Source organism: Venturia canescens, chromosome 9, assembly GCF_019457755.1.
Source record: "Venturia canescens isolate UGA chromosome 9, ASM1945775v1, whole genome shotgun sequence".
Taxonomy (NCBI): Eukaryota; Metazoa; Arthropoda; class Insecta; order Hymenoptera; family Ichneumonidae; genus Venturia; species Venturia canescens.
Window position 1 is genome coordinate 15,257,526 of NC_057429.1, and position 22,284 is coordinate 15,279,809.

Genomic DNA, 22,284 nt, shown 5'->3' on the forward strand with positions numbered 1-22,284 from the left:
GGACGAATAAAATTTCGGGTTCAGTCAGTGATGGATCACCGTTTAATCAATGGCTTGTGATTTAATTCGCCAAAAAAATAGTTGGAAAAATTTATTTACAATTTCGAATTAATCACTGACATCATTTTAGAGTGATAATATCTTGAATTGGGAAGCAAAAGTCGACCGAATTTAGACACCCATAAAATACTATCCTACGGTCATGACAATTCATCGTCAGAAAATCTCACTAATTTGAAGAAAAAGATAAACAATCACAGAATTCTTTTCAAGGGTCTCCCTCTGACTGTGGGTAAGCAAACCTTTCACACTTTGATTTAAGATTCTCTTACAATCGAGTCAATTTCTTTATTCACGAGAAATGAAATAAATCTAAGGATCTACGACTCCTATCTTGCTCTTCTTCTTCGTCGATTAAAGACACTAGGAGTAGAGCTCGAAGAGCCCGGAAATTCTGTTGCCCTGGGTTGGGTTGCTGCTTCGGGGCTCATAAACTTCGTAGCCAGCAATTTATCATATCGGATAGACGCGACCAGGCCCGGAAGCCCCGGGCGTTTCAACAAAATAAATGAGAAAGTGAGCAGGGAAGATAGTGCTGGATACGCTTGAGCGAGTTGGAATAAGCGAATGCCCAGGCATAATATACATTCGTTTCGTTTTATCGCAGGTGTCCTGGATGCGGAGCAGGGATCTTCACATATTGACATCGAGCGAGTTCGCCTTCAGCTCCGATTCCCGATTCGCACCTGAGCATATGCCTGGCAGTGATGCTTGGACCCTTCGTCTCGATTCAGCCAAAAAAACTGATTCGGGAAGATACGAATGCCAAGTCAATACTGAGCCCAAAATGATGTACGCTGTTCAACTCGCTGTTCGAGGTTAGTGTCACGGGAGCTATTGCTGTAACGTTACCTCAACGTCTCCATGTTAAGTGTATTGAGTAAAAAAAGTATTTCCAAGTCGGTGTCCTCCAATGGGTTGCTTTTAATTTTTGTGGCTTATCGATTGGCTTCGAAGGTCAAACACTTTCGTCTCCTGCTACTAACGCTCCTGATCTTTATTCCTGCCACTTTTTTTTTGTCTCTTCTGAAATCCTGTCAGTCTTATCAAGACCATCCAGACTCGGATTTGGATCCTGGACACGGATTTGAGCCATCATACCACGTCCATTTAGATTTGAAGCTCTACTCGTACATTTTCACTATTCTCATTCCTTTTTATCAACCTTTAAAAATTTCGATAACCCTTCGAGTAAGTCTCGCTCTGGCTGGTTTCAGATCCCGACAAGCCGGAGGGCTACGACGAGCCGCACTCTCAGCAGACGAGGATAAGTGAGTTACCACCCTTGTTTTCAACCCTTTTTTCATTCTCCTTTTGGGTATTGGTTCGTACCAGGAGTTTGGGGATGACAACTCATTCAAGGGGATTCTTCCTTATCATTTCGTTATCAGTCGTTTCAGGATCTTTTCTAAGTTTAGGATTCTCAGAGCAATTTTCGAAGGCCGCATTCAATGCGGACGTACAGAAACACTGTTGCTCTGTAAAGCTGCATTCAATTTTCCATGGCTCTGATGACAGAGTATAAGTAATGAAGTATACAACTAGCCATGGAGGTCCATAATTTTCTCTCGGATCGCTCCATCAATATCCTGGAGGCGAAACAAAGATCAAAGCGAAAATAGGATTCGTAGCAAACATCAAAGACGCTCTTTTATTCTTTGAAAAAATTGTTAGTTTTTCCATTGCATTCGGATCGAACGAGAAATAACATTATTATTCTTTGTAGCGGAAAGTGGATGAGCGGCCATCATTCATTTTCTCTTCATTCGCTGTACCTTTCCTTCGTAATTCTGTTCGTACTTTATTATGCACTTGAGCGGCTAAATATATATCGGAGTATTCTAACCATTTATTTCCCCTCGCATTTTGCAGTGTACTAAAAACGCAATAATAAATCCGCGTGATTTTTTTTTCTGTTAGAGCTGCCGCTAGCTTGTGCATTGATGAATAAACGATTCGCTGGAATTCACTGCAGTACATTTCGCTGTAAGCACTGAGCGCTCCTCTCTCTCTCTCTCTCTGAGCTGAGAAAGTGTGAAAAATTTTCTGTCAATCTTAAAGTTATATTTTCATGTATTATTCGTCATATTTTAAGTTAGATAAAGTTTACCTGTAAAGTGCTAGTGGTCGTTAACAATCTGAAATATTAATTTCTGTGATACATATTGTTTGTTGTGAATAATTTATACTTTTCAATCATTGTCGTCTTCCATCACACCAGTGGAAAACCCGTTGAAGTCTGTGACTGTTACAACGATTACCAGTGATACTTGAAGTGGAAATTACACTCACTAACTTCTCAACATTTACGATACAAGTGAAACTGTTAATTCTTATTAATGTATGTGATGTGCCAGCAGCTACCATTATTTATTCATAACTTTCAGTGTGTAGTGCATCTTTTCATAATTTCTCGTAATACATAACCTACATCTGTCAGTATCATTTCTCATTATCACATCACATCATCGATATCGATCCACGTCATCGATCAAAGTTCCTAGTACGGCTACCGTCGCGCGTTCTACTGTGCTTTGAAGGTTGCCACCATCACGGACGAAACCCTGTCCGATCTACTTTACCTTCTATCGATAAACTCGATTATTCTTGAGTCTATCGTATCGACACATTCGCCGCGCACGTGTACAATACAAGTCCGTGTAAATCGTTGTACCTCGCTTTCACTAAAAAATTGGCACCATGACCAGAAAAAGTTGCCCAATATGTGGCAAACAAGCAAAAAATGAAATCATTGTATGTACGGGGACTTGCAAACGTACTTTTCATATAAATTGCGCCTCTGCGGAATTTGAAGTCGATCTCCAAAGCAATGAATCGCTTAACAGTTTCAAATGTGGACCGTGTTGTCTATCGACACCCTCTACTCAACCGTGCACAAATGTTCTCGATCTCCAATCTACTTCAAATGAAACGCTGGATGAAGTTCTTAGAACACTCCAGAGTAACATGAGTCAAATAAACTCAAATTTGGTGTCATTTCAAAACCTCATGGCAAACCGATTTGAATCGCTTTCAGGAACCCTAAACACCGTTGTTCAAGACATTTCCCAACTTCGCTCTGAAGTCTCAAATCTGGCTGCCTCGCAAACCATCATGTCAAATTCGATCTCGAGTTTGCAAACCAACGTCACAACATTGGATGATCGGACGAACAATATCGTTGCTGAAAACTTGAAATTGAAATCGACGGTTACACAAATCTCAAACGAAGTTGCAAACTTGAATTCACAGATGCACTCTCCCGGCCTTATTGTCCGAAATCTACCAACCACCCTTGATGATTCACCGAAAAAAATGGTTGAAAAGGTTTTAACCGCCCTAGGAGTGCCGGAATTTATTCCTGATATTGCTAGTGTGCGCAGTCTCTCAAAAAAATCTGCGGTTCCTATTGGTGAGAGACAAACGACTCAATCTCAATCTCACTCGGCACCTTTTCTCGTCTGCTTAAAATCACCTGCAGTTCGTGATCATATTATGATCAAAAAGCGTGAAAAAAAGGTGCTGTCGGTGAGAGAAGTTTTCTCTCTAAACACAAATGGATTCATCACGATCAAAGAATTCTTGCCACCAAATATTCTTCATCTGCTGGAAAAAGTTCGCTCTGTCACCAAAGCTAGAGGCTGGAAACATTCTTGGGGCACCTCTCGCGGCGTATATGCCCGCAAGTCAGATGCCTCGGACATCATCACGATCAACAGCGAAAACGAATTGGACAAGATCATCTGACTTCATGCTGAGCCTTCATCATCACGATCATCACGATCACCACCAACATCTCCGACAGGAAATGAAGATTCCAAACAAAACTCTAAGTCACTAATTATAACTCATTTAAATGCTAATTCTTTACTGAGTCACTTAGATCTAATCAAAGCCCACTTCTCATTTAATTTCTCACACATTATTTCAATATCAGAATCATGGTTGCATTTGCGCATTCCTGATGAGCTAATTAAGCTAGACAATTATACTCTAATACGTAATGATAGAGAGGGGAAACTGGGTGGTGGCGTGGCTTGTTTTGTTCACGAATCACTTAAAGCAAAAATCTTAGCACGATCACCTTCACAATTTTCGAATGCTCCAGAATATTTAATACTCGATATTCGTACGTCCTCCGATACTACCCTTCTTTTTATCTCGATGTATAGAAGACCTAAAGGACTGCTATTCAATATCTTCGTCGAAGAATTTCAGCGCTTTTCTCCTTTTTATGAAAACATAATTATCTGTGGCGACTTAAACTGTAATTTGCTGAGTGACAATTTTGAAGCAACCTATTTACGAGAACTGGTTCATAGTCAAGCGCTACATATTGTTGACTCACAAGCGACACACCATACTAATAACTCCGACTCTTGCCTTGATGTTTTCATAGTTGATAATCTCATCAAAATCCGCACTTTTACCAAATCTCCAGCACCTTTTATAGCAGGCCATGATCTCATAAAAATTACGTATGACTTCCCTTCTGATATTATCACTAAGCGAGTCATCACTCGACGCACAGTACGACATTTTAACGATTCTGAATATGCTGCTACATTGAATGAATTTGTTATTGCAAACAACCTTTCTTCTTCCATGGCTTGTACATCCACTATAGATCTTGAAAAATTTGTTCTATGTTTAAATAGCCAAATAATTAAATCTATGGATGCTCATGCACCACTATGTACCTTCACCTCTAGCAGAAAAATTGCACCATGGTTGACAAATGAACTTAAAGCTCGTATTAAACTAAAAAACACACTGTACAAACGAGCAAAACGCTCCGGAAATGTACTAGCTATGGCGATTTACAAACAAGTCAGAAATGAACTATCTGTATATATCAAGCAAATCAAAAATGAGTATTACTATCAAAGATTATCCTCTTCTAATAACCCATCAGCATTGTGGCGAGAACTCTCGCATCTGGGCTTAGTCAGGTCAAACACATGTTCTCCGTTTACTTATTTCTCGCCAGAAATACTGAACACATATTACGCTCAAGTATCTAGTATTGCTTCACCTTACAATATCAACTCCCTTCTAAATTCTCTTATTCCTGTAAATGCAAATAGGCCTGTTTTTCAATTTGTCGGGATCACGGTTAATGTACTACATAAACAAATTATGTCAAAAATGACTTGGTCTCTGTCAACTGGTCCGGATCTTGTCTCGCCGTTTGCCTTGAGAAAGGGTTTATCAAGTATTTTACCTGTGCTTGCCACCATCTTTAACAATTGTCTCCGCCTCTGCTTTTTTCCACCTACTTGGAAAAGGGCATATATACGGCCGCTCATTAAGTCGAATCCTCCATCCTCGCCAGCTGATACGAGACCTATAGCAAATCTCTGTGAGATTTCTAAATTGTTTGAACGTGCAATTTTTGACCAAATTTTCTCGTTTGTTACTAAGCATGATTTACTGGATCCTGCGCAATCTGCATATCGTACTGGGTACAGCACTCAGACAGCACTCTTACGACTGAGTCATGACATTAGGGAAGCAGTAGATAACAGGAAAATAACCATACTCATCCTATTTGATTTCAGTAAAGCGTTTGACACGGTACCACATGACAAACTGCTGATCAAACTTCGGAACTTTGGATTTCCTGATGAGGTTATACGATTTTTTCATTCCTATCTAAATGGCAGAACTCAGGCGTGTATCGACGATGCTGGTAATTGCTCGAACTGGGCTCAGACAACATCTGGAGTGCCTCAAGGCTCTGTTTTAGGACCCATGCTCTTCTCCCTGTTTATCAATGATATTGGCACTATTCTCACTCATTGCAAACACTTAACGTTTGCCGATGACACACAAATTTATCGTAGCTGTTTTCCAGCTAATATCGTTGATGAACTGGACCTTGTTGCTAATGATGTTCGAGCAATTTCCAAATATGCGACTGACAATGGCCTAAAATTAAATCTCACTAAATCCAAGGTGATTATATTTGGCAGCAGTAAGTTCATAGGTCGACTAAACTACAACGTACTGCCGTCTATTGAAGTAAATGGTGTCTCTCTTCCGTATGTCAGTGATGTGCGTAATCTGGGCATTACTATGTCTGCGAATTTGTCCTGGAATAAACACGTCAACGGTATCTCCAGTAAAGTAAACCAGGTGCTGTACCGATTACGATATCACAGAAGAATTCTATCACCTCAGAACAAAATTATGCTAATCACAGCTCTCTTGTTTCCCCCCATCGACTATTGTTGCACGGTATATAATGATCTTTCGCAAAAATTAAACAAAAAATTAGATGTGTTACTTAATAGCGGCATTCGCTTCATTTTTAATCTTAAAAGAGATGAACATATAACGCCTTTTAGGAGACAATTGGGATGGTTAACTGTCAAATCAAGGAGATTGTATTTCATTGGCATTCTCATGTTTCGTATTATTAATAAGCAAGCACCTTCTTATTTATCAGATCTTTACCAACCAGCAAATCTCTCTCAGGGAGCGGTGAGACGTCATTCACCTGACATCTTTCATATCCCATTGCACCGGACGGCAACCTTTAGAAACTCTTTTGTTTTGACTTCAATCTATTTTTGGCATTCACTGCCACACAATATCCGAGCATCTCCGTCTCTTAGCATTTTGAAAGCACGCCTCTTTTCATACCTCTTTGAATTGGAAGACCCAAATAGACTCTAATAAAAATGTTTTACTATGATTAACTAAAATCGAAGCTACCATAGTTCTCCATTTTTTTGTTATCAATGTTATGTTTTATACTATATTTTATATACTTCACTGTATATTTCATAGTTTACTTTCTGTTAGACTTTATCTTTACCATATTGTTACGCATGTATATAACTTTTCTTTGATTTTTAGCCCTAAGGACATTGTCCAGGGCAAATATACATTCAATCAATCAATCAATCTCTACCTTTCTTTTCTCCTGGCATAGCAATTCGTTGAGATGAAATTTTCCCTCGTCCATGGAGACGAAGAAGGGGAAGAGAAAAGCATCCACCACGGAAAAACTGGCCGCAAACAGCACAAGAGAACTTTGTACAACCCCTTGCCCGGGCGGGAGAGAAGGAGAGAAACGCATTTTTATTCGTTCAAAGATAAGTTTGAATTCTTCTCTCGGGTTTTCTTCGAGGAATATATTAAAAGAGCGAGCTGGAGACATTTATATAAGTCCGTCTATTTCTTTTTGAGAAGAGAGCTTACTCGGCGTCGCTTGCTCACAAGACTTCCATCCTTGCTGTCCTCATCTTATTTTACTCCCCCCCCCCCCTCCCCCCCCCCCCTCTCTCTCATCCTCGTTCTCTCATTTTCCCTCGCCCGTGTTCTTTCCGATTAAGCTCCATGCTTAAACGTAACCGAGGTCGGGAGCTAAGAGAAAGAAAGAAGGTCAAATAACTCGCCAGCAGAGAAGACGCAAGGCAGAGACGAAGAAGCGAGCAAGGGATGGAGAAGGGTGCGAGAATAACGAAAAGGAGAATAAGACAGAACGAGCGAGGCGATGGGGAGAGAATGAGGCAGAGCCCAAAGAGCTCAAGTACTGGGAACGCAAGTAATAATGCATATAGTGAAAATGGTATAACGGTTACGCTCGACGAATGCAGTTCCCGCCGGATTAATTTAAGTCCAATGGGATTATCCGTAATCCCAGTAGTCCTGCACTCCGTGCTTTAAGGACGCTAACACAGAGAGAGAGCTTCTTTGTCCCGGGCATACGTAATATACCGGTGTATTAAATATATAACATATATAGCCACTCATCATCTCTGTGCCATCCATCGTGTGCGTTAACGTGCCCAGGTACAAACTAAAGAACCGTGTGGATTCCTCAGACGAGATTCAATTAAGAGTTTTTTTCATTTACCCATACGAGAAGCTTTCTCTCTGGATGACGAACATCCAGCGCTCGATATTGCACCCCGGAAGACCCGTCAACGAGGAATCGCTGATTTTATTCTCATTCTTTTATCGTCGTGGCATTTCCTCGTGATCATTTTTCTCTTCGTACGCGCGTTCGCACGATTTTGTTCCTCTCTATCTTTGCTTGCTATTTTTATCATGTAATCGAGTGTCAAGTAAATATTCGCAGGATTTGACTTACGTATGAACGTTTTTGTGGGTCCTCCAACGAATATGTCTAATCCATCACGAGTCCCGATATTCCCACTATCAGGGAGACATAGACGGTGGTTTATCAATGACAAGCCTCCGTATAGCGGATAGACCGGGGTTTTCTCATTGGATGTTTGATATACCGGAAATGTTGCACGGCGCTGAGCAGGATTTGCTCGCACAATAATTAACCGAAGCGAAGCCCTGCCCCTCCCCCGGCGCAGCTCTCCCGAGCTCGTTCGTGATCATCACGTAATATCTACTCGTAAGCCAGCACCAGCATTCACGAATTCACGCAGCCGGATGTTAAGGCGAGGGGGGCGCAGCAGCCGGGGGAGGGAGTCCCACGACTGCCGACCAGGGGACAAAGGCTCTGCGGGATTTCTGATACTCCGAGTAGGATCGAATCAGGAATAGCGATTCCTGCATTGTCACGCCGGCGACCTTCGCCCACTCGCGACTCATTATGTCATTAAAACGTCGCAACGCGTTTTATCAGTGGGGGCGCAGTCCGAGAGGAATGAGAAACACAAAGGGGCTGCTATTTCGATTGTTTTTGAAAAAGCCGGATAAACCTGACGGTTTTTGCCGCACCTTAGTGTCAGGGAAAAATATTATTTCATTGAATTCACTCTCGAAAATGTCTCTTTATACACAATATTACGGAATTGCATATGTTCGAGCTCCGGTCACACGTGTTTCTCACGTCCGAACTAATATGAGCAGTGAAACTCGTCAGAAACAAAATTTTGTAACGAGATTCCGTCCGCAGCTTTATACGAGCCCATACAGAGGTCGTTTGGGCGATGCGAGCTCCTCGCGTATCGTAAACTCGTTATGGCAGAACGTGCCTCGGAGAGAAATTGTCTAATATTCCGTACGACCCGATGACATCTCACCCTCTGATTTCACTTTTTATTAGAGCTCCACAGTTTTTGTATTCCCAGGCACCACAGGCTTCGAGTTTGTTTCAAACAAGAATGCTCATATCTGTTTAAATAGGATGAGCTTAAATTCTAAATACGAGTAAAAGCATATCTCCGACAGGAAGCAAGTCCTTTCAGCTGATTTTTCTTTTCCTATTTATTTTCATGATACTAAAATATTTAATTACCGAGGAGTCAAGAGCATAAATATAGTTGGACGAATTTCAGGTTACGAGAGCACAGCACCGGTGGCTGCTATAATGGGTCCCCGCGAGCAGAGGGTACCTTCGGGTGCCACAATTACCTTGAGGTGCGTCGTAACATCTCCTTATCAGACTCGTCCCATCAGGGGCGTACAGTGGCTTCGGGACAACAAACTCTTGACATTCCAGGTAATTGAAGTCTGCCGACCAAATTCTCCGTGCACTCCTCTCCACATACATTCTACCTTCGTGCCAATTTATGTATACACGCCCATAAATAATAGCACGACGGCGTGCTTGTGAAACAGAGCGTAATGCACCGTTACAAAAATGTCGTTTGAATTTGGACCACCCCTTGGCTTTGAAGGGATTCTCTAGAATGCTTTGGCCTTAAAGTATTAGTCTTGAGGGACGTTTTTATTGTGTTTTTCCATTGGCTGCAAATAAATTCGCTTCAACGATCAAATTTATTTGAAGTTTTTCTATAAATTCATTGGTCAATGTTAATCTGTCAAGGATAATGTGAAAATTAATTTTTTTCGTCGTTCGCAGCAATAAATATATTCCAACATTTTTTATTTCCCCTCGCTCGATTCCTTCCACATATTCTTTGAGCTTCCAGACACGTAAATATACGACTACATGATTTTTATTCAGAGTCCAACACACACAAGCGCGCCTTTTCATCCCCTAACTTGTCCCCCGCACCACGTTACTGGTATTTTCTGCTTTTTGTCGAGTTATTATCCCCGCACCGCGTTACCGCGGGCTTTCCTCTGAGAAACATGCGAGAGCGAGGATTTCACGTCTCATTCTGATTCTTCAGGCTGAAAGAGGCGGCATAAACGTCGAGACGGAAAAGGATGCGGCTCAGACTGTATCCGTGGTGACACTCGCCTCGGTAACTCAACGAGATGTTGGAAAGTATTCATGCAGACCTACCGAAGGACGAGCCGACACGGTTGTACTACTCGTTGAGGAGGGTGAGCCCCTTTTTAAATTTCATATCAAACTTCAACGTGGATAAAATCTTAACGTGAAAATCGAGCTCTTCATCCGGGATCGAAACGTCGCTATCGGCTGGAGGATGATTGTTTTAAAAAATTTTGTCCCAATGACGAGTTAGCAAAATAATGATTTTCAGAAGTTGCTGGATTCGAATTTACGAATAGAGTAACAAAAAATGGTTTTCCTCATTTTCCAATCGAACAATCGCTGGAACAAGTGGTTTGAGATTTTCTATTTAATCCTCCGCAACATATCTCTTCTGGGAATGGAAGCTTCGTTAACGTTGAAATATTCGAACAGCATCGGTGTTCCAGTAAGTTGCAATTGATCGTATGCGAGACAAAGTATCAAAGGAAAGAGAGAGAGAGAGAGACAGAGACAGCAGGAAATGGAATGGTCTGTCTAGGTGAAAAAAAGGCGCAGTTAGAGTCAACCTTAACGCCCTACCAACGACCTAGGGACGCAGGGAGCAAAAAAATTAACGAGCCTGTTCAAGCGTGGCTAACGACCGACAGTCGCTGTGTTCCCTCAGCTCCTTGTTCGTCCTTCTGAGTCTGCCAGATTATCTTAGAAATTGCGTATTCAAGAGTCCTCGAAAGCTTCGTTCTTTTCGTTCACGAGAAAGAACTGTATATCACGTCCAACCTATTTGTCTGAGCTGATCACCCTCGAAAACGGTTTTTACTAAGCGAGTACCGAAGCTGGGATGATTTCTCTCTTCTGCGGGCTTCGGGTCAATTAGAAATATCGCTGGATTTTCACCTGACCGAAAGACATTGAACAAACCTTCTTACTTTTTCACTCTGTTTTCGTAAAATATTAACTTTTTTGCGATGCTTGCTGAATTTAAGCTTTATGAAGAGTGATCAAAGCCTCGGCATTATTTATTTCTCTCTTTTGGGTTGAGGGCATTGCCTCTCCACTAAACAGCTGTTATCCTACGTCGACCGTTATGTTTCTCACTCCGCAATTTTCCATTCTCCGAAATACTTTTACCCCGCCAATGTGTACCACAGGTAAATGCGTCCCTGGGGTATTATATCTCCATAAACGTTGCGTACATGTATACAGAAGAAACGTCACACCATAAATCAGAACGCCGTTGAGACCCATTTCGCAGTTTTGCAGATTTTATATTTAACTTGACCTTTCAGTGGTACGAGAAAACAGTAAATAGTGATTCGTTATTTCGTAATATAACAGGAACAAAATGACTCGACATGAAAATAATAAAATTCAATTTGACACGTGCGCTGTCAATTATGATATAAACCACGAGCGCTCTCCGTTGGAGCGATGATTTTTCAATGAAAATTTTACTGACAACATTGAAAATAATCTTTCGTGCCCATCGCTGTGACGAACGCTCGAGGGCAATTGTTTCCCATGAGCTTCGGCGACTTTGGCTGTCGCGTGTTTAGTCGTTCTTTGCTTCAGGAAGCACATTTCGTCAAATTGATTGCTCGGATCATTGCGGTGTCGAATGATTTTATCAATTTGAACGTCCTCGAATGGTCAACTCGAAAAATACGAAAATACGAAAGGCGAAGCTTTGCTTTTCTCGTTGGATTTGAGGGCGTTGAAGGAAAAATGATTTCTCCTTATTGGGCAGTGGGAGCGTTCGTGCTCGTTGATTTCGTAATCGGGTTGAGCTGCGAGTGAAGAAAACGGGGACGAGAAGAGGAGGAAGAAGAAGGGGGGTGGCGAGAAATCTTCATTAACCGGGAGCTCAACGAAACCGTGAGGTTTAACGACATTGAGGAACCACTGGAAAGCGGCGTCGTCCTCGTGGATTCAGCGAGTTCATACAGCAAGCTCGAAAAAGAGAAGAGTCGTAGAATGGAGGGGCCTCTTGGTAGTTGTGACGATGCGATGCAAAAAGCGTCGCGTCTACGGTGCATTCGTCCCACCGCTTCATTTCTATCCTTGGAGCGAGTCTCCGCCAGGAGCGAGCGTCGTTCGAGGATGGAGGTGTGCTTTTTGCCAAACCGTGCGGGTTCAGTGCCGCACCCGAGCTAATTCTTATGCGATCGTAAATAACGTCGCGCATATATCAAAACTTACAACGAGCCCCAAACCCTGCCAGAAGGCAGGGGAGTAGCGCGCAAGTCCTCCGCCTTATTTCATCGCGGGGCTCTGCTCTCCGGCGTCGCGGGGAACTAGCAACCTCTCAAGCGATTTGGCCTCTCACATTAGCTTTCTAGACGCTGCTGCTTCGCGCGCATTTCCTTCGAGTCCTTTACTCCGCAAAGAGGAAAACTATTCTTCCATCTTTTTTCCAAATCTTCTCTTCCTCTTCTTTTCCTTTTTTAAACTAGCGCCATATTTTTTACCCTCGAGTTTCCTTCATTTTGTCCATTTTCTTCGGCACCCCTCCTTCCCGGGCGGGCCACACTAGCCAAAGTCTTCAACAACGAGCGAGCCAAGTAGAGATAACTCCGGGAAGAGATCAGGGCTTGAGGCAAGACGCGAAAGACTCGGGGTAACACGAATACTCTCCCGACTGCGTCATACACAGACCCACACACACGCCCGCAGAGAAACGAATCTAAAAAGGCTTCTACAACCTGGCTGGCCAGATTAAAGATACAATCCGGCGATTCTATTAATTAAGAAAGTTAATTACGGGAGAATTCAATTTTCCTAATTGCCCATCAGCGAGCTTTTGCATGATTCTTCCCAAACCTCTGCCCACCGAGCTCCATCTCGATCTTTTTATTCCCGATTTTTTTTCACCGTCGCTTTCCTTTCATCCTGATACTGCTGCCAGAGGGCAGCGTTCCCTCTTCCAGGAGGCGCCACCATTTTTTTTTAACTTTCTTTTCTTGTTTTTTTGAGGAGATCCTCACGCTGAAAAGTTCTTGTGCTTCATCCTCTTTTCTCACGATTCTTATACACTTCATCTTTTCCCTCGCCCCTTCGCCTCACTCGCCTATCACTGTATATTGCTTCGTTCATCCCTTTTATTCTTTATTTTTTTATTCATTTTTCTTTTTTCTTTTTTTTTTCTTTTTTTACACTCAGCCACATCTATCCAATCCTGAAGACTCGAGTCCGAACCCGCGTTGCCCCTTTCCATCTTCGTAGAATTTGCCCTCTTCCCCCATCTGCCTTTGCGAGAAAAAAAACTTTGTATTACGCCTCTAGGCTCGCTCGGCCTGCCCCGACCCCTTTCTTTACCCTCCACGAATAACGCAGCTACAACTGTCTTGTCGGTAACGACCCCACCACTCTTTAGCTCAATCTGAATTCGTACACGAGGGCTAAAGGTCCGAGAAGCGAGGGGAGCAGCGAGTTGATGCTCGCGTTCAGTCAGTTAACGTTGGCATCTCTCGCCAAAAGTTTTTCCACCATTCCCCCACTTCCAGAACATCCTCCTCCACACTTACGATGTATCACTATACTTGACTCGCTCCAAGTTCGCGAGCCGAGTTTGTACGTGACTCGTTTTTATTCCCTCGATAACAAGATTCTTCTCTGTTTCTCAAATTCCCTCGGCTTCTTCCTACCTTTTTTATTTCAACGTCTGATTATTATTTACAAAATAACTGATTAAGGAGACTTCCTATCAACGCGTTTGCCGACGACCCACAAACGGTCAATGATATACTTGACTTTTGTTGCGAAAAGTTTTCAGTAATGAAGAAATCTCGATCGCTCAAGGAATTGAGGGAAATGAGACTGAGAATGGTCATTTTTATTGCCTTTGTTTAATGCATTTTTTTTTTTTTTTCGTTTGGTGAATCAGCGGTTTGTCGTAGTTCTCGCGAATCCCATGAGGGCTGCGATAGATTAATTAGTGCATGGGAAATCGTTCCGCTGCAGCACGGACGACGTAAATTTTCTTGAAATCAATTCGTTCACCACGTTGCCGAATGATCATAGCTCGCTATCAAACGTAACAGAAATGTTCGCACGTCGTTGGGTTAGTTCTCGGTTACGCGGAGGCCACAAAGACTCGCGTTACGATTTCCCTCGCGTATATATCGCATGTCCGCACATTTATGGATGTTACAATCGCAACTTCGATGGTGAAACGCTTTCGAGAGCAAACATCTGCAGGTTTGGGGCTACAAACTAGGATTCTGTTTATTCCAACACTCGAACTGTTTAGTCCCCGTCGACAATCTGTGGCTTGTATCAACGAGGGTGAAATCGAGCGTTTCAATCGCCGACAAAGAGGCGTTAGACCGTGCTTTCACTTCACTTTCGTGGAAATTTGTGGTCGGCCTTTCCTGTTGGCTCGAGAGACCAATCGAGACGGTGATGTTTAGGTCTCGAAGCAATCCTTGTTTTTTGCTGTCGTCCTCGGACGGCTCAGTTTTTTGCTTAATGGCAACGCGTTTGTCAGATAATTATGAATTCACGAGAAAATATATTGAAACCACCTTCGAGAATCCATGCGACTTATTTATTTGAAAAATTTCATTTCACTCGCGAGCCGAAAATAATATTTTTCAAATTTTAACGGAAAACCCACTCAACTTCTACTCTCTGCTCACGTTTTAATTACCCTTTCCTCATTCTTTTTTCATAAATCTTTGCAGGCGAACGCACAGAAGCGATGCAACGGGATGCCGGTTACATTTCTTCCGGAAGTATGGCGAATGCGGCCAGCAGAAACAACATAGGCACGCACTGGCACCGTATAACGTTTCCGTTTCTACTCGTGGGGCTTCTAATTCAACGTCGTAACGGCCAAACTTTCCTGCATTAACGCAACAACAGTATTTTACACGATGTACAGTTCTCTCGTTCCGTGTTATTCATTCTCGCCTTGGCGAAATAAACTTGGTTACAGTACAACAAATATGGACATGTTTACGTATATAAACATATAGAAATATAAGATCATATTTACCGTTAAGTTATACGCCCATGGGACGCAACTTCATTCGTATGTATTGCGATACGCTCCACTGGGAACTATCGAGAATACACGTGCGTTATATTTATGGAGCATGGCATACTTTCCACAATTTTTCCCATTTTATTGATTGCTTTCCGGACCCATGAATTCCAAACAAAACAAATATTCGTATAGCTGCGTACGAATCTGTAAATAATAATCAAATACTCCATTTGGGCTCCCCGAAAAATCGCTCTTTCGGCAATGAAAAAAAAAAAAAAATAATAATAATAATAAATAAAAAAAAATATAAAAGATTTTAATTTCGCGTTTCCTCGAAATTCCGACTGAAAAATCCCTCGCTGAATAATGAAAAATGTCTTTATTTATTTACGCTTTTATCCAACGAGCAGTTACACGCGGACAATCAATTATTCTCTCTGTACACTTTCCACCCTTCAATCTTCGATTGCGAACCATTGTTTTAAACTCTATTTTTGAATAAATAACATTTCTCGACTCACAATTCGAAAATTGATTTTAGCCAGTAAACTTTTCACATATTTGCCTGTCAAGCCAATATTTTTTGTGGAATTCGAACCAAGTGAGTAAGTTATCGTTTTTTGAAGCTTGGACGGACATTATTTATAAGTTTTCCTCCGGAATCGTTTCGTGTACATATTTATGTTTTAAATTTTAAGATTTTTTATGTTCTTCATTAATTTTCATTATTTTCGAGATTTTTCTGCGATATTTTTCGAAAAAAGGTGGAATGCGAAGAAGAAGAAAGGTCTTGAGGATGTCAAACTTGTAAACAAAATTTATATAATGATTTTCGACTTTATTTTTAATTTTTGAGTCGAATGTTCTCATTAACAAAATTTATTTATGTACTCAAAATAATGTATGAAGAAAAAATTGTTAAAAAAAACGGCGATTTATATTTCAAGAAAATGTGTTCTCATTCCCTCTCTCCTTGGACCTATTTTTCGACCTTCGTTCCTCTCTACTGATCATCCAAAACCAAAGTGATTACGATCGCCTTTTTATCGTTGAGCCCACCAAAACGACTACCGAACTTCAAAAACTTATCCAACGATTGGGGGTGCACAGTGATGATTTTTATTTTCATTTCAGCTCCTCGAAGTTCCTTTGGTGCTCGCGATGGAAAAAAAATCCTTCGACGAATGACCCCAAATTAATGTAAAGAAGAATGGCGATATTATCGAGTCAATCAATGGCAGAAAAAATATTATTTTGAGAAAAAAATTGAAAAACTGATAAGACCTTTGCCTGGCCATGGAAATGGATGATATTTGAAATAATGACGAGAATCGACAGCAAATATTTTGCACTCGACTCAAGCACTCCGTATAAACAACTTCGGGCTCTTGAAACCTGAAAATGTTCGATAATCGATATAGATGTAAAAATGTATGTACGTGGAATCGAATTTGGCGTATGATTCTGCACGGTAAGTTGTGGAGAAATATATTCGAGTAGAAAACTTTTAATTGCTCCCATTCCACCTCTGCTCGTTCCAATTAATTTTCCTGGAATTTAATGTTGTTTCACATACACACGTGAACATTCATGCACATCAGTTTTAGGTCGGAATCCATTGAAACGCGAAGACACTCTAGAGAATTTTCACTCTCATTCATAACCCCGCTTTATAATACAGTTTTGTCGCTTAATGTTAGACCTCATAAATATTCCTAAAAAAACTGCAACACGTTCAATTTGCAATTTTTAAATTCGCATCATTAGGTCGAACTTCTCGAATAGTTCATCAATCTTTTTCAAAGTCATGTAAAAATCATTCAGAATTACGTGAAATTATTCAACGCTCTCGTAGCTTACGCGGTTATTATTATGAAATTTTGAGGCTTCCAGATGAACGCGCCGAATCGTTAATATTCAATAAAACAATTTGATGGAAAATAATTTCCAGCTTCTGTTCCGATATTCGAAAAACTGCAATTTTAAGGAAATGAAAAATGAAGCGGACTGAATGCAACGATGATTTATCTATCAACTGCTCATTTTTGCTCCGCTTTAGCGCACTAATTCTCGGGGATTTTTCAAAATTATTGTAATATCCCGAAAGGATATCCGTTGAATTGTGAAATCTATTTAATGGGATTGCCGAGGAAGAATTCAATTTGCAAACGTATCGTTTACGAATGGATTGATTCGAAAAGCACGCGGAGCGAATGAAAATTATACTGTGCAAACCTTTCTATATCACGAGGATCTTCCACACGCTTTAAAATCAAAATTGTAAATATATTCCACGGCAATTTACATAAACGTTGTCGGGTATAGAGAGCTGTATGAAGAACCATTTATTGTAGGTCGTGGTTCGAGGCTCAAAAAAAACATATCGTTCGTGAACGAGTGAAATATTGAAGTAATTTTTTTTGAGCGATGTACACGCCGGAAGAAATGTACTCGCTCATGGTTAGCCGTCGATTGGCATGTATTTAATCGAATAAAAGTTTAGTTTTGGAAAAAAAACTGAAGGATATAGTCACCGGGTGTTTTTTTTTGGGGGATTTTATTACGTGTACGTCCACAGGACGGTTTCGTAATTTTTCTATTGAATTACCTTCCGTGAATAAATTATAATAAAATGGACAGATTTTTCGAGAATATTTGATGGCAGTTTCCCTCCGATTTCTACATTCCAGGGTTTTGTGACGATAAATATAAATATTTGATGGGACGGAATTCATTATCTGACGTTACAAACAATAAAAACTTTTTTCGTCTTTCGAATGAAAATAGCGACCGTGAAAAAAGGTACTCGAAACACGGTACTTCAGAAATGCAGTTCTTCAAGTATTAAACTGGCTTTTCGGAGTGTTTCACCACACGCTGGGACAGATCTCGTTCAACCGAATGTATCAACGATTCAGTTCATATTTTTCCACTAGAAAAATCGTTCCTCATTCTACCCACCTACGATGCTCTCAACTCGGTCTGCACTTTTTTTTTTCAATTTAAAAAATTTTACCAGTTTTTTTCCATCTCTTATTCCGTTGGCACGTTTTTATTTTTAATTTTTATACTTTCCCCGGAATCCTCCTGGCTCGCACGTCCTCTGAATAATTCATTCTCGTATGAATAGTTGTACCAGTCTGGGAGGATAAATTCACGAGGGATTGCCACAAGTCCGAGTCCCAGGGTGAGAGAGAAAAGGGAGAAGCGAAAGAGGAAGAGGCTAAATAGGAAAACCTGAAGTAATTATACGCGAGATGCTAAATCGTATATGTCCGATGTCGTGTCACCATCAAAACCCTTGGATTTAATTGCGAATTTATTTTCAGGATGATTTATCGAACAGGGTCACGTAACCATTGCAGAATTTAACGTTCATCTGTACGTATCCGTGTTTTTATGAAAATCTCGCGGAATAAACGTCACGAGAGTTCTCAATTGTGCCTTGAATTGCATTTTTCTAGTACGAAATAAAAGCCTTTATTTTCCGATGACAACGCAAATTTGATTACAAAAATTCGATTTCTGCAAAACAGTAAAACTTGAATCCTGAAAATTTCAGTCCGCAATCGATTGATTCTCTTTTACAAAATTGAGTAACAATCACGTTTTCTTTTTCCTTACAAAATACGCCAATATTCAAGAGAAATTTTCAAACGCCCCGAAACGAAAATGGAGGAGTTACGAGGGCTTCGAAGGGCGCGGGGAAAGGAGCGATAGCTCCTTTTGGGGATAGCATTTTTCAGGGAAACGATCAATCAGACTCGACCCCATCGATCGCTGCGACGAAGATTCTTTTGGCAAATTAAATTTCGACCAAGTCAGCTGAGCCACGTGGAGCCTGAAAATAAATCCAAGACCACGAAATCTGCTGCTATCATTACAAATGGGAAATGTTTACGTCAGAATTCCTGTTGAAGGAGCTCGAAGAAAATTTCGTAAATGAATATGAAAAATCTTCATTTTCACATTCTATAGTTTTCCCTTCGAAAATGCAGTCTTAAAAGAAGAAAAAAGGAAAATACTGTTGCAAATATATAGCAGCAGCATGATAAGCGATGTTATGATTAAAAAATATATCTTGGCAACTGTACGTGTGAGGAGGTTTTTCGAACACAGGGTCGGAGGAAACAGGGTTCGGTGGCTATTATCGATAATAGTTTTTGGCTCGTTAATACGGACGCTTAAGGGAGTTTTGGAATCCCAACAGAGCTCCGCCCTTCCGAAGCCGGAATAAAATAACACTAAATTCGAGGGTGGTGTGGTCGTGAATCAACATGCTTTATGATTGTTCGGGTAACTGTTCGCTTCTGGTTCAAGTGGAAATAGAGGGTTGTACGTTTTGGCTTTTTTGGCTTTTTGTTGAGCGGGGAGCTTCATTTCAATGGGAGGTGTTAGATACGTTTACAAAAGTACAAAGTCTCTGATAATATTCAACGTTTTTTCGTCTTTTTTCCTCATTAGGAGCATTTGAAGAATCTCACAAACATGCGGCAATGCGGAGCCGATTCTCCGCTGTTTTGCGTCGCGAATTTCATGGCAAAGAGGCTCTCGAGACTTGTTTATACCTCATTTTTTATTGTTATTTATTTCTGAGCAATGTCGATCGATATACGGACGCGAAAAGAGAGAAAAAACAGGAAAAAAGTAGGGATTCGTACGGGGGAACGGTCTACATCGATTATTCGGCTTTCGGACAAAAAAGGGATGCGAACTTTGGCCGGGGTGAAAATGAGGTGCAATATCCCGAGCCCTCGAACCCGGAAATTAGCTTTTCATTGATATTTTCATTCCGAAGGAGCAACCCGGACGGAGTATTTGCCGAAGGGTCACATTTTTAGCGAGCCTTTTTTCGTACGAATCGGTTTGTTTCATTCGACACAGGTGAATTGGTGAAAGGAATTGATTTTTCAGCGTTCCCTGTATATTTTATTCGAGATTTTTTTCTATTCAAAATTGGAAATGGACCGAAGGTCGAGAGGAGGGGGTGTTTTCCTTGTGTACGGGAATCTCGCGTATGTGCTCGCTCGTGTGTTTGTGGAAGGGATGAAAATTGGAAAACTGCATTGTCCGAGCTCCGCGTATAGCTATAGCTCCTTCTCTTTTGGGACACATTGTCTAGTACGGCACAACTATAAATTTAACCGTGGCGCATCTATTCGAACCCTCTAGTTGTCTCCCTCTATGAAACTACATCCCAAAACCACTCTTTTTCTCTCTCTCTTGTCCTCTACCTCTTCCTTCCCCTTTTTTCAGCGTGTGTGTATTCGATCTACTCCAAATTGGAGCCTGGTTTATTCCTTGCGTTCGGTGTAAAGTCGTAAAAAAACTAGAGACCTCGCGGAGATGCATTTTCGTAGTATTTACAAAAAAGTCGAAACACGAAATTGGCAAACTTGAATCACTGGACTTTTGAAAAATCGTTGATTTCGAAAACACTTGTACTAAGCTTAATGCCGAAAGCTTTGAGCACGAAGCAAGACTAGATTAATGAAAAAAGAGCGCCTCGGATCGAAGGAATCGATATTTGTTTATTGTAAATTGAAAAATGTTTTTCATTGCACTCGCACATGCGGAGTTGGGCCGGCGTCGATAAAGCGCATGTGGTGAGCCATTTTGTACGGCGGGCAATTCAATTTCGCCGTAACAAATACTCGAAGCTCGTAGTTTCTATATAAAAGGGCGCGTATGTCTATAGATTCGGATGAAAAATCGTAAAAGAGAAGGGAAAAGGCTATCGAAAAACAATTAAACTGGTAAAATATCGGCAAACACAAATCGGACGGACGGTTGATATTTTATCAGCCAATGAACGGACGCGGAAAGTGGAAATGAGCGTTTCGGGTTGAGGCATGAGAGGAGTAGCTGTGCTTTGTAGGGGCTGCGAGCGGGGCGGTGGCGCGCGGGAGAGGCAGCAGGGAATGATCGAGGATATATATCGCCGGGCGAGTTGCTACGTTTCGTGTTTTTATCCCACTGTGAATGTGCGAGCTTCTGTACGTGTATTTTTATATCTGTATGGGACTATCGCAGAGGATGAGGGACATCGTGGTCGGAGCTTGGAGCAATTTGCGATCGTATGCGCGAGTGCTCGCGCGAATTCACGAGGGATTGAGGAAAACGATTGGGATATAAGCGGGGAGAAAAGCGTGTACAGGATTTATAGAAAAACAGGAAGTCTACGAAAATATCGAGCGTCGCAGTGCAAAATATGACGAAGTTGGTATTCGCGTTATTTCGCTAAATAAACACTGAAAAAGAGGGCACTTTTTCCTTTCTTTTTGTACCCTCCATAGCGTAGCAAGCAATACAGCGTGATTTATTTACTTCTTTAATCGATAGAACGTTTAAAAACTTTGTGAATGTCAGTTTTTTAAGTTCACCATCATCGCTCTCCGAGCGTTGCGGTACAACGTTTTAGTGAGTTCTCCAAAACAAGTTTTCGATCGCGGGCGCACGAGCCTCGTGCTGCCTCGTTAGCGTTGTAGAGCCCTCGGTGAGGGGTGCGTCAATTAACCCTTTAATCGGCGGGGCTTCCTTGACGAACTCAAACCACGGCTCGGAATCCACTGTCGATAAATAAATCGCGATCGATCCAACTAAACTTTTTGTTTCCTTTGCCATCGTTCGTTATATTTTGAAGAGCCGTTCGACCGATGATTCGTTAGAGGGCAAAAGTAACTCTCTCTCTCTCTCTTTCTCTCTTCGTGCAACAAGTAACTTCAAAAAAGCATTGTAACTATAGTTTTATTGAAAAAAAAAATCAAAGCAAACGCAACAAAACAAAGTGATTCGAGTTTGTAATCTTTTCTTTGGCATCCCGGCGCATGACCTCGTTCACTATTCGGCAAATAATCGAGCCTCCTGAATTCTCATGCCAACCTTTATTACTCCCATAGTCGTCGCTCTTTTTTATCTGCGAGTGTGCGCGTGTATTTTCCGAATTTGATCCGAGCCTTTTTGCATGCTTCATTTTTTTTTCGCTCAGCCTGTCGCTCGTTTGCGAATTTTCATATGTACGATACGCGGAACAAACACATTTGAAGCTCCTCACAGACTCGATGTATGTAGGTCCATACGCGATGTATGCCCAGGAAAAAAATCGCAGTGGAAAAAAAAA